This window comes from Ochotona princeps, chromosome 15 (genome assembly GCF_030435755.1).
Source record: "Ochotona princeps isolate mOchPri1 chromosome 15, mOchPri1.hap1, whole genome shotgun sequence".
In the NCBI taxonomy this organism is placed as follows: domain Eukaryota; kingdom Metazoa; phylum Chordata; class Mammalia; order Lagomorpha; family Ochotonidae; genus Ochotona; species Ochotona princeps.
In genome coordinates, this window is record NC_080846.1 from 5,464,512 (window position 1) to 5,478,249 (window position 13,738).

The 13,738-nt window shown below is 44.8% G+C and overlaps 1 protein-coding gene across 1 annotated transcript in view; it reads right to left on the minus strand.

The window, feature by feature from the left end:
* GRAP2 (GRB2 related adaptor protein 2) overlaps positions 1-11,913 on the minus strand; it is a 66,029-nt gene extending 54,116 nt beyond the window's left edge. Inside the window, exon 1 of the mRNA XM_004589486.2 lies at positions 11,602-11,913. The gene's annotated coding sequence lies outside the window, so the exon portion shown is untranslated. The remainder of the gene's footprint in view (positions 1-11,601) is intronic.
* Positions 11,914-13,738: the final 1,825 nt, after the last annotated feature.

The window sequence follows — 13,738 nt, forward strand, 5'->3', positions numbered from 1 at the left end:
TGAGGTTTTAGTCAGTCATGCTAAGGACACGGTAGGAAAGGGCATGGAGCATGGGAAAGACATGGGCTCTTGGCCAACCACAATTTCAGTATGAGTCAGCAGTGTGCCATAAATGCCAAAAAGCCTAATGCAAACATGAGCCGTATTAATAGAAGTAGGGGGTGTATCTTTAGGGAGACGAGCACCCCATAGCCCTGTCAGAGCCCTCCTGGAGAGCTCTGTTTCCTTCTGGGCACCATGAAAGGAAAGGGGTGTTAGACTGGAGTTGGTGCAGAGGCAAGTACCTGACGTGATGGTGGCACGACTACCACAGGGGAGGAGCAGTGGAGAGAATTGGGGAGCAGGTGATGGGGTCCGTGCAGTAGGTGTGAATAACACGAAGGTGTGAAGAGAACAGCTCCCTGACTGGCAGGGCCCGGGGAGCTACCAGCTGCTTAGCAGGGCTCAGTGGATTCATCTCTGACCACCTTAACGCAGTTTTCACCCCCCTTTCGCATGGGCACTCAACCACCCCACTATGTAATCTATTGAGGCATTGTCTGCCCCTGTGAGATGGCTTTTACAACCAATGTGAGCTTAAGAGTTAACGTTACTGAGGATGTCCTGGTGAGTGGGCCTTTAACTACACACAGGAGTATAATTAAGTCTGTGCTGTTTACCCATTGCCATAAAATCTGGCCCAGATATTTAGCATGCTTTCTGGGAAATGGCTTGATAAGAGGGACCCTAAAAGTTATCCTGTTACTGTGACCCTAACGGCCATCCTGCTATGACAAAGAATATAGCTACTGTAACCCTGAAAGTATCCTGCTAAGGCAAAAAATATAGTTACTGTGGTCTTAAAGGTTAGCCTGTCCTTGCAATTCTTTAGAATATAGAAAATGTAGTTGCTTTAGTTGTTTTCATAAATTTTTAGCTAGAGGAAATACAGGGTGATTTCACTAACATCATAAAGATATATTTTTGATTATTGTTTGATCACTTATGAAGTTGTAGAGCCTGCAGTTGTAGAGGAATGTAATGTTTAAAACTTTTTGTCTTAGATCTTCATGTTTTTTCTCTCTTGATGTGTTTCTCCCATTTAGTTATAGATAAGTTGTAGAATAAGAATTGTAGTAAGAGTGTATTACTGCATAAGATGTGTTGTCTACTGAGAAACTCTTGGTTGCAACATTGGAATGGATAATGCCTTGTCTAATACTGAAACAATTTGTAGAATTGTCTTTGGAAACACTCACTCATCCATTGTAGAGTTGAAACTTAAATAGAGTAACTTAGCTCATTGCTAATTGCAATTCTTTCCGCCGTTATAACCCTTGCTTTACTTGTTTGGTTAACAGACTGTGTGAGCTTACAGACCTAATGGCCAACTAATGTCAATAACCCCAATCCCCATAAACCAAGGCCCCAGACCTTTTAACTCATACGTAATTCAAGGTAGGGGTCTGGTTGTCACAGGCGGTGCCTAGGTTATAGCCCAGACCTGAGGAGAGCAGATGAAGACTGGCAAGCCAAGATAAGCAAGGAATGTGGAATCCTTCCTCAATCATTTCTCAAGAAGTTGTAAATTGTGCCCCCCTGAAGCTATGTCAAAATGCCCCTAAAAGAAAACTGTACTGCTTCTGTATAAATAAAGCGGACAGCTTTCTTGCGGGGTCCACAATGATCAAGGAATCCTAGTGGTCCGTCTCTCCTTTCTTTCTCTCTTCGCGCCTCATCTACGCACCCTTCTCGAGCTCCGGACTCAGCTGGAGCTGGTCTCCGGCGAGCAGGGGGACGTTTGTGCTTGGCCAAGAAGACATTGAAGGACAGGACTGGATTGGTAAGAGCAAGCTTTCTGGGCAAAGAGCTTGGGGTCCAGTTTCTGGTGGCAGAAATTTAATTTCTGGATTCCTCAAGAGTAAAACAAACAAACAAAAACATGCAGGAGGGCCTTCTTATTCTTTGCTTTTTTTTTTTTTTTTTTTTTTTTTTTTTGCAAAACAAACATTGTCAGCCAAATAGATCTACTTCTTGCCAAGATTTCTCTGGAATGCAGAGATCTGTGGAAGCATTTATACCCCTCTGCTGACTCATCGCTCTCTGCCTATGGGCGCACCGCCCCCAAGAAACCCTCTCTATAAATGCCCACTGCTAGCCATTTGCTCTGTTAGCTTCTTGCCATGAAGTTTGCATTGCACTAGGATTTTCCCTGGTTTGTCCTAGTTTCTGTAAGAAATTGTGACTCTATTCAGCTTTTGTTTGTGTTATCCTAAATGTTCTCATTCTATCTGGTACCTGTCAGTTACAGGGATTGAGGGAGTTTTCTGCAGACGGTAGCCAAAAGATGAATTAAAGTAACCAGACAGGTAATGTTTCATCGCATCTACATGACAATGCATTACAGCGTTCTCTTAATGATAATCACGGCAAACAGACCCTTCACTTAGTGACTAACACGAGCTGACAGAGTCCGCCATGCAGTAGATCGCACTTCCTCACGTCCCTCACAAGCTGCGTATCTCTACTGGGGAGGAAGTAAGAGTCTAAAGGCGCTATCTTTCTTGTTCCAGGAGTTGGGACCAGGGGATCCCCAGCTTTTATGCTTCTCCCCTTTCTCTACCTAGTCACATAAAGGGTACGTGTGGTCAAGGGCAACATCCACAGCATCCACTTGGTAGAACGTGTGATGCCTCCGGAGTCTCTCACACTGGGCGTTCTGGACAGAGGGGAGACACAGCCTAAGGACTCCTCAGGAGGCCGAAATGAGAATGTAACGCAGGAGCCACGTTCACACAGCAGCCACGTTCACGCAGGAGACACGTTCACGCAGGAGACACATTCACGCAGGAGACACGTTCACACAGGAGTCATGCTCACACAGGAGCCACGTTCACGCAGGAGCCATGTTCACGCAGGAGACACATTCACGCAGGAGTCACGTTCACGCAGGAGCCACGTTCACGCAGGAGTCACGTTCACGCAGGAGCCATGTTCACGCAGGAGCCACGTTCACGCAGGAGACACGTTCACACAGGAGTCATGCTCACACAGGAGTCATGCTCACGCAGGAGCCACGTTCACGCAGGAGCCACGTTCACGCAGGAGACACGTTCACGTAGGAGCCACGTTCACGCAGGAGCCACATTCACGCAGGAGCCATGTTCACACAGGAGCCATATTCACGCAGGAGCCACGTTCACGCAGGAGCCACGTTCACGCAGAAGCCACGTTCACACAGGAGCCACATTCACGCAGGAGCCATGTTCACACAGGAGCCATATTCACGCAGGAGCCACGTTCACACAGGAGTCATGTTCACACAGGAGCCATTTTCACGCTCCACGTCCCTCTCTGTCACTGGGCAGCGTTACCTCCCACAATGTGCATAGCAAATGGTCTGCTCCTTTGTAACCCCACTCACCAGCCTGAAATTCATTCGGACCATTGAAAGAGCAAACTCCTGCCGAGAGACAGAGCCCCCACTGCCAACTATCATCAGCTGTTAGTCACACTTGGAGGTGGCCACTGTTACGGTCACAGACACGGCCGGCCTGTCCCAGTGCCAGTGGCCTGCTGCCTTTGGCTCTGCTGAGTCCCAGGGCCTGGGGAAGTGGCTATTGTCCCTTCTTGGTCTCTGAACAAGAGCTACACACCCTCTCACAAGGCTCCGCCTGCCAAGTCCATCTCAGGGACATTAACAGATATGATGCTCCATCGTGAAAAATCAGGTGGAAGCCTTCACAGGCTTCAAAAGAAATAACTTTCTTAAGAAAGATAGGGCCCATCAGCCCCAGATAAGTACATCCGCATTCTGCTTTTCCATATGACACTGCAACTGCCAGAGGGGCAGTACCGCACTGCGGGATGTCTCCCCAGTGCAAAGCTCGGGGCTGGAGTGTCAACGCTGTGAGCTACCTGCCGCTGCAGACAGAGAAGCAGCCAGCAAATGACATCCAAACAACCCACAAAAGCACCGTTGATATTTATAGTTCCTGATGGGATCTGGACCAGGGTTGGCTGTTACTCTTGCTACCTGCAGGGAAGAGGGGCAGGGCCTTGCCCTGCATAGCAGGAAGTCATGGCCCTCTGTTCTCAGTGAGACTGGTGGTTTCCAACAGAAAACCCAAGGGCTGCAGAGGAAGGGCATTCCAGCTACACTCTTATTTCACCAAGTGGGAAACTGAAGTTGGAGATTCCAGGTGCCTTGTTCAAGGTCACAGAGTCAGTCTTTGGGAGTGACGGGATTCAGTTTTCAGGAGCCCTGGTGGGATCCTGTGATTCTAGAACATTGTGTTCCACTTAGTGTGGTGGGAGCAGCCTGGTTCCAGCAGGTAGGAGCAAAACTACCTTGAGGAGGTCATGAAAAGTCATCAAGCTTTGTTTTCTCTTTCTGATAAAGGAGGGACAAAAGACGAGGTACACCATGGTTCTCCAAGATCAGTCAGATCAAACAAGATCATTTAGCTTTAGCATGAAGCAACTTGGTCAAGGGAACATCTCCCACTGGGGATAAATGAGAGGCTCTCAGGGGAGGGAGGTTCCGTGTGAAGTGATGTGAAGGTGCAAGCTAGGCCCAGCGTTATTTTGTTTCATGGGGAGAGTTGCCACAGATCTTGCCAGCAGCTTCCCAAGTGTGTCTGTGAGCCCTCCCTGTTCTCTATCTACCCTGCCACTTCCAGGAACAGCCTATGCAGCATGGATATCATAATATGAGAGTTCATCAAGAAGTACACGGTACCTTAACTGTCTTTTTAGAAATCTATTTGGGGCTAGCATGGCAATGTGGAAAGCTAAGCCTCTGCCTGCAGAGCTGGCATCCCATAAAGGTGCCAGTTCGAGTTGCAGCTGCTCCACTCCTAATCCAGTTCCCTGCTGATGTGCTCTGGAAAGCAGCAAAAGATGGCTCAAGTGCTTGGGCCTCTGCATCCACATGGGAGACCCAGAAGAAACTCCAGCCTCCTGGCTTTTACCAGCCCAGCTCTGGATGTTGTGGCCATTTGGGGAGTGAACTAGCAGATGGAAGATTTCTCCTTCTCTCCTTGTAATTCTGTCTTTTTTTAAAAATTAATTTCATTGCATTATGTGACACATTTTTTTATGCACTGGGATTCCCCCCGCCCCTTCCCCAAGCCCTCCCCCCACCCACGGTGGATTGCTCCACCTTGTTGCATTTCCATAGTTCAAATTCAGTTGAGATTCTTTCATTGGAGGTTTTGACTAATCATAAAGTCCAGCATCTTATTGTCCTGGTAAGTTCAATGGCTTCTTGGTGAGACCATCTCTGGTCTGTAATTCTGTCTTTCAAATAAAAGTAAATGAGGGCCTGGTGTGATAGCCTAGTAGCTAAAGTCCTTGCCTTGCACGTGCTGGGATCCCATGTGGGTGCTGGTTCATGTCCCAAGTGCTCCACTTCCCATCCAGCTCCCTGCTTGTGGCCTGGGAAAGCAGTAGAGGATGGTCCAAAGCCCTGTGTGGGATATCTGGAAGAAGTTCCTGGCTCCTGGCTCAGTTCCAGCTGTTGTGGCTACTTGGGGAGTAAACAAGTGGATATAAAAATTTTTCTCTCTTCTCTCCTTCTGTCTGTAAATCTGACCTTCCAATAAAAGTAAAAATAAAATCTTTAAGAAAAATAATAAAAAAGTAAATAAGTTTTTAAAAAAATATATCTATTTATTTGAAACATAGAAATCTTCCATCTGCTGGTTTACTCTGTAAATGTCCACAGCAGCCAAGGCTGGGCCAAGTCACAGCCAGGAGCTTTGGGTCTCAACTTGGGTCTCTCATGTGGGTGGCTAGGAGCCAAGCCCTTTAGCCATCATCTCCTTTCTCCCAGGGTGTGTGCCAGCAGGAGGTTAGAATGGAAGTGGAACAGGGACTCAAGCCCAGGTGTGCAGTGTGCTGTATCTGTGCCTGCCTTCCCTTGCTGATATCTTGTAACTGTCCTTTTATTTGTAATTAACTTCATAGGTTTAAGGTCTAGAAAGTTGAGAATTTTCTTCAGTTGAATGTCAGTGAGCTCCTCTTGCTCGTCTTGCTGTTCTGGTAATCTGTATTTTCAGTGTTCTCAAACCTGTTTAGGGGTGAGACCGGTGTTCAGTGCAGCAGTTGAGATGCTCCGTGGAAAGCCCGCATCCTCCCACATCACAGTGATGGGTGTGAGTTCCAGCTCCATTCCCAAGTCTAACTTTGCGCACACAACCTGGCAGACAGAGGGTGATGGCTCAAGCACGCGGATCCCCGGTACCAGATGGAGTCCCAGGCTACTGACTTTGCTCTGGCTCAGCCCCAGCTACTGAGGACATTTTTGAGAGTGAACCAGTGGGTGGGAGACCTTTTCCTGTCCCTGTCTTTCAAATAAAATGCAAGCAAAAAAACTCCACTTTTTAAAATGAATTAAATCTTTCTGACTTCACACTTTATTTAATAAAAGTGATCCAGACACTGATGAATAGAAAAATTCCAAATAACAAACCAACCAATCTTTTACCTTTTGCATGCATACTTCCCTCAAAAGGCTTCCTAGTTATTTAGAAAGAGTTTTCTTTAAAACCACACTTAACAAGAGAACTATCTACTTATTATTTGCTGAGTTCCTACTGTGTTCTCAGCAGTGTGTTTTGAATGTTTTCCTATAAAGCACTAGACAAAAGACAGAAATCATGAACCATTTGTAGGTCAATAAATTAAGCCTATGGGCTCTAGAGGGCTGGGGTGGGGAGTGGAGAAAACCAAACAAAAAAGTATTATTCATGACTAATTGATCAATTAGGCTGCTTTTCATTAAAAAAAAAAAAACAATAAAAAGGCAAGACCAATTTGGCATCAACTGCATTAGAAAAGCATAAAAACATTATTAATGTGGATTTTTTTCTCATTTATTTTTAGCTCTCTTTTAGAAAATTACTCTTGAGAGCTTTCTGAAATGGCAGTTTAAGGAGTGGATAAGATTTGGCGTAGCCCTGAAACACTTCTGCAATGCTGATGAAGAGGCCCGGTCCAGGCCTGCTGTCCTCTAGGTGCTGAGGCTTTTTCTGAAGACAGGTGTTTCAGAAGCCAAGGGCGCCCTCTGGAATGCTAAGCACACCAGGTAATCAGCCACCCACGGCCCCATCAGGAAACCCAAGGCGTCCTGCTAGAACTCTGATGGTGACTCGCTGTCCTGGGCTTTCGTGATAAAATCTACGTATATAGCAGGAGTGTCACAAGTGCGAGGGGTGCCCCTTCCACACTTGGTCTTAGCCAAAAGGCCCACCTGTACCAAAATAGGCATCTTCCTTCTCTAGTCTCCTGAGTCCTCTCTTGCGCTGTTCCTTTTGGCAGGTTTTAGTTATTGTTGTTACTAACCATTCACAGTTCTTCTATACACTCTTAAATTATTCAGCATTTAAGGTTTCCTGTACAGAGCTGCAAGCCATGTAAATGCAATAAGTATACGACTTCTCTGTGCATAATGTGGAATAAGATTCCTATTCAGATGAACAAAGCCTAAAATGTGTATGAGTGTCCAAGCTCTCAGATGTTCGGGAACATCGAGTGTGTGCACCTATGTTTATATGCGTGTGTGTACTTGTGTGTGTATACGTGTGTGTGTCGCAGGGAGGTCCTGTTGCTAATTCTCACTTAGATCCACTTGTCTCTTTCCTTACTGCATGTTCCATTCTTCAGAGAGAATGTTCCAGAATTAGACTGGCTGGGTTCAAAACCTGATTCCGCCATGTGCTGGTGAAGTGATCTTGTACCAAGTACTTAACTTCTCTGTGCTCCAGTTGCCTCATTTGTGAGAGGAGTAGCACATGAACTAACACTTGCAGACCGTGCGCATGCCTCGTGACCAACAGCAGTGAGAGTAGACACCTCTGAGGAACTTTACGTATATAAATTACTTAATCTTTAAAGCAATCTTATGAGCTAGGCAGCACGCCTGCTCTCACGTGAGAGCTTCAGAAACTGAGAGGCAGAAAGCCCGCTTCACTCAGGAGCTGCAGGAGCCGGGTTCAACTCCCAGCTGCACAGTTTCCTAGCAAGAACTCAATGAGTGCCACCTGTTATTTCATGTGTGAACTCAGCTCACCATAAATATTTATGAAGAATGCACGGCTTCTCCTCTTTGTTCAAAGTGCATGAGAACTCTGATTCCCAATAGAAAGCAGCTGGTTCTGGACTATCATCTGATACCATGGGGCAAAAGTTTGCTGGAGAATTGGCTGTCACCCTCGCAGGTCACTTGCTAATTGCAGAGGAAACCAAAGTACCTGGATAAGGACACATTCCCAGACACAGCTCTGCTCCGGTGGCCTTGCACGTGATGCCATGACGGTGCCACAGGCCAGCAGCGATGTGGACCCTGGGCAGCACATTGTAGCAAGTGCTTATAGTGTAAGTGTGAGTTTGCAGGAAACACAGAAGGGAGAGGAGCAAAGCACACATGATGCAGCAACCAAGCCAGAAGGGCATTCTCCAAGACAACTGGTCTAACCTTTTAAAACATCCAGTGCTAGGAGAGGAGACAGAAAGCCCACATGCAACATTTGGTTTCATTTTGTAAAATTACTTCCTGTTTTTTTTAATGGTCCTAGAAAATATCTGGGGACAAATGGGAAAAGTTACATCTGGACTAGTCGTAGATGTCCATCTTAGGTATAATGACGGCATTGTGGGTTAACTGAACATCCTTATTTTTACACACGTGCTGGACTAGTCCTTTTACCTGTAATTCAGAAAACACTGTGTCCGCACAGAGAAAATATTGCAATGAGTACACAGTTGTTGAAAGCAGATGGTGAGTCTAGAGGAAATTCTTGTCTTAACATTTTAAGTCCCCTGGATATTTAGACATTGTCTCCACTTTCTTTATAAGCTACATGTCTTATACCATCTTTGGAGAGCACTTACAACTTCTATTATTATCTATTTTGCAGTAGTTTCTTTTAATTCCCTAAGATTTTTGTCTTAAATGCATATAACAGTGTTTCAAAAAGTTCATGGAAAAGAAGAATAAAAGTTTGTCTTGTTTTTAAAATCCACACCTATTCCAAACACATAGGTCCCTGTCACCCACGAGGGAGTCTTGGATGTGATTCCTAACTTCATCCTGGCTCAACCTTTGCCCTTGTAGCTTCTTGGGGAGTGGACCAGTTACTGGAAGATCTCCCTCTCTTTGTAACCCTAACTTTCAAAGTAAATAAATCTTGTTTAAAATCATGTTCAAAAGTTTCATGGAAATGCGAATGACTAAAAAAAAAGCACCATCCATGTGCTTCCAAATATTTTTTGTTTTTGTGCCGGGATAAACTTAGTTATATTAATTTCATTTCCCTGAAAAGCTTTCTGAAGTGTGCCCTTGTATTTAAAAAAGAAAACTCTTAGAAAATTATTTGCCGACTTCCTATTGGCTCAAGTTTGTGGAGGCCTAATATTAACATTGTTGAGAAAACATTGCCAAGAGCAGGTCATGACATGTAGTAACTGCTCAAGGAATGCTTGTAAAATATTTATCCATTAGACAAGATTTTTGCATTCCTGAGATTTGTTAAATAGGAAAATCAAGGCAGAGACACATGAAGCTTGTGGTTGTCTTCCATGCTGGGTCAATACTTCAAGTGGGTACAAGGGCCAAACTAATCCTATGTACTGATTCAGATAAGCTCAGCTCATAAAGATCCTTACACAAGTTTTTGAGTTTGTTTTATGAGGGGTACAAAAACGAAGAGTCTGTTCCTAAGATTAATCCAGCAGTAACTGTTACTTGGTTAAGAATTTCTGATGGGATCACATATCAGGACACATTTCTAAACAGCTGCAGACTTTTCTGGAGCCAGGAAACAGGCAGGTTCTACTCAAATTCGAGCATGCATCCTCCAGGTGACCCACACCTGCAGGTGTTATTCTCTGGGAATCAATATATCCACAGGAACTAGGATCGTTTTCAGCTTTCCTGGATGGCAATGGTTCTAAAAGAAATGACTTCAGCTGGCCAGTGAGATACATTTTATATAAACAGGTAGGCCTAAAATGATGAGAATTTTTGAAGAAATAATTAATCACGATATCATCTTGCATTTTTGCAGGGTCTTTTTTCCTAAGGCACTTCATATCTATGTTAACTCATTTATTCTGACAATAGCCCTATGAGGTACACGTGGAGCAATTGAAATTTTTTGAAAAAGAGATTTTCATCAGGGCCTCCGATGTGAAATATATTCCAAAGGATATTACATTAGCAGCCGGGATATTTCTTCATATTGAATAGATCGATCACTACCTTCCCCTCTGCTTCAGCAAATTCATTTAAGGAAAGATAAAACCCATCACAATTTAGGGAGAATAAGATTACAGGTTATGACAGGGGAGACACTCAAAGTAATCTACAAAGGAAGTCTCACTCAATGGTATGGGGCAGCCTCTTTGGTAAAAAGGCCAAAAATGTTCTCCAAAAAGGGCACAAATCAGAATTTTTTAAAACTTGGAATTCAAATGCCCTGAGATGGCTCTCTATTTGCTGACTGCTCTTTACTGCACAGTACAATTATTTTATATTCAGAAAGTTTGGATACAATATTGTATTGTTCGAGGGACGTACAATAGTCTTTCTCAACCCAAAAATAACAAAGAAAGGAGAGACCCACTGAAGAACTGGGTTTACGATAAACCAATGTAGTCGCAGGGCACTAAAGCTCTTCAGCTTTCTTAGACTCAGATAATAGACTGTGAGCCAGGAAATTTTTTAGATACATTTTAAGCATTTCCCTCCTCATGTATGTTTCAATATGCATGGCATATTCTCAATAATAGATCCATGAACCCACATGCACGATAGTACTTCAAAGGGTCTGCAAGGGGGAAAACGGAATGAAAAGATCAATTTATTTTTGGCATCAAAAGTTTTGAAACCCATGCCTTGTTTTTGACACCAGGCATTTTCCATGAACTTTCAGAAGATCCCTTAGATCATGAACACGGCCTAATTCCGTGCATGTCAATCTGACACATTTTTTAAATTAGCGAAAGCTTTGATGGGCTCAGGAATAGTTGGGACTGAAGAGCACAAAGGAGCTATGTTTAGATTGGATGTCCACATGAGACACTGGCTTTGGGATACAGCCTAAATATTCATAGAGAGACAAAGACGATCCCTGCTCAAAGTGTGTCTCCACATCAAGTGTTCTTTCTCTGTAAAGGTCACGCAAGTACTAACAGAAGTCGGAATTTGAAGTGAGAAAAATCCTTGACCTTCAGGGTGCTAGTGTACGCTGCGCTCAGTCCCCCAAATTCCCCAATCACCCCTAGTTTAGATTCGGCGCCAACTATAGTGCAGTGGCATTTTCACCACCTTGACTCCAGGGTAAGTCTAAAAGTCTATCCCTGAGCTGGCTTCGAAGCCAATTCATGGAGTTTCTGTTTATAGTCTCAGTAGGGAACAAGTCTTCTCCGAATCCATTGGCTAGAAGTCAAAACAAGTCACCATACACTTAAGACACCTGGGCTAAAATATTCAAAGCCAATATTGAGAGAGCCCCAGGGACTCGTCTTAAGGAGATGTGATTCGCACAGCAGGTTCTGCACATCACCCAGCCGTTCAGGCTGCAAGACAGCGTGCCCCAGCGTTGCAATACGACCTACCTTCTGAAAGAGAAGAAGCTGCTTCTTTCCCCGCCTGGACACAGAGTGGTTGGAATCCCCTCTCGTGAGAAGGAAGAGGACCTCAGACATCAAAATGACTGCATTTGAAGACACAGATCCACCACCTCGCGCTGTCTTCCAAGTCCCACACTGAAAGAGGTGCCAGGTTACAGATCCATCAGTAGTGCCTGCTCCTCCCTACCCCGGGCTCCTTCCTCCTGACTACCCCCAGTCACCCCTGCCGTCTGTAGGCAAACCACACAGGAACTCGCAGACACGGGGCTTCAGAGAGCTGGGTGTGAGCCTTAGATGGTGTGGTTTTGTGTTCTTGCTGTCAGAGTTGTTAAAGTAAAAGGCAGGAGGCTCAGTGAAACACTTTTGCTCCCTGATGCTTAGTTTCAGTTTTAACAACACCCTTCTACCCTGAACCCCGATTCTCACAGAGAAACATTGCTATCCCAAGCAGCTCGGTCAGCAAGCTGCCGCGGATCCGGAGGGAAGCATTTCTTTTCTACAGCTGATCCCTGAGCCATCTTTGATCAATCACATTGTCAAAATCCCGAAAGATACACTTTTAAAAATTTTTAGTTATTTGAAAGGGGGATGAGGTGGGGAGAGATGAGAGCTCGGATAGTCCACCTGTTGGTTTAGTTCTCAAATGGTCGTGACAGCCAGGGTTGGCCCAGGACAAAGCCAGGAGCCTGGGCCTGCATTTAGATCTCCCACAATGGTAGTAGAGGCCCAAGCACTTGGGCCATCTCTGCTGCTTTCCCAGGTGCACGAGCAGGGAACTGGAGAGCAGCTGGCGTTTGGATATGGGATTGCTGGCATTGCAAGAGATGGTCTTAACCTTAATGCCACAGTGCTAGCCCCAGAAAATGCCTTCTGACTTCACTCAGCCTGCAATTTCACTCTTAGTGTCCGTCATTCCAAAAGTGCTGAGCCAGGGTGCATTCTAACCCCAGGCTTGTTACACTTTGGCCTGAACTGGGGACCCTGCATTTCTGGGTCCTATTATCTGGAGCATGCTGGACTAACAGCTCTCTGGGATTCTGAGATATTTCACTGACTTAGAGGTTTGTCACCTTTAACTTCCTTAGCTCTTTCGTTCAAACGTCTAACTTACCCTGCCCCCCGACACCAACTGCAAGTTGTGAAGCCTCTCTCTTTCCCTTTGCTCTTGGTAGAAAATGGACTGCCAACCTTGCATCTTTTGCACAATTTCAGAGACCATGTGACTTGCTAAGTGGTACCATTCAGAGTTTGGGGTTATCCACTCAAGAACAAGAGGGAAACGTTGGCTCCCATGGATGTTCTGACCCTAACTTCCGGAATTCCAAAAAGGAGGGTGTCACAGAAAACTCAAAGTGGGGCTCTAGCGTTTAACCCTATTCTATGTTATAAAGTTCTATACTACTGTATCTATTTGTTCTTTTGCTTTAAGCTTTGTTCAAGATTTTGTTTTGTTTTTTAACTTTTTCCTTGGCTGTACTGCTCAACATTTTTATTGAAATGCAAAAGCATCTGATACAGATTAAGAAGAATACCTTGGTCATCACAGGTGCTCAGTAAATATTTATCAGATGAGTTAAGTCATTTGCACTTCTTAATTCTTTAATCGTGGGCACAGTAAAAACTGAGTTAAGTTTGTCATGTTTTAAAAAGTTTTATCTGAGGAGAAACCCCATTAGTTCCATGCATTAAAAAACAAAGACAATTCATACCCCTAACGATAACAGATCATGATGGATTTTGAAGCCAGGACATCTCACAGCTGGACCCCTACTTTTTTTTAATTGGAAAGGTAGATCAAATTTACAGAAAGAAGGAGAGACAGAGAGAAATATTCTCCATTCATTGGTTCACTCCCTAAATGGCCAAAATGATCAGAGCTGTGCCAATCCGAAGCCAGGAGCTTCTTCTGGGTCTCCCATGTGGGTGAAGGGTTACAAAGCTTTGGGTCACCTGCCACTGCTTTCCCAGGCAATAAGCAGAGAGTTGAATGGAAAGTAGAGCAGCTGAGAAATGAACCAGCTTCCATATGGGATCCTGGCACTTGCAAGGTAAGAATTTAGCCAATTGAGCCATTGCGCAGGTGCCCTACCACTTCCCCAGGCTTTGCTGCTCTCAGAGGATC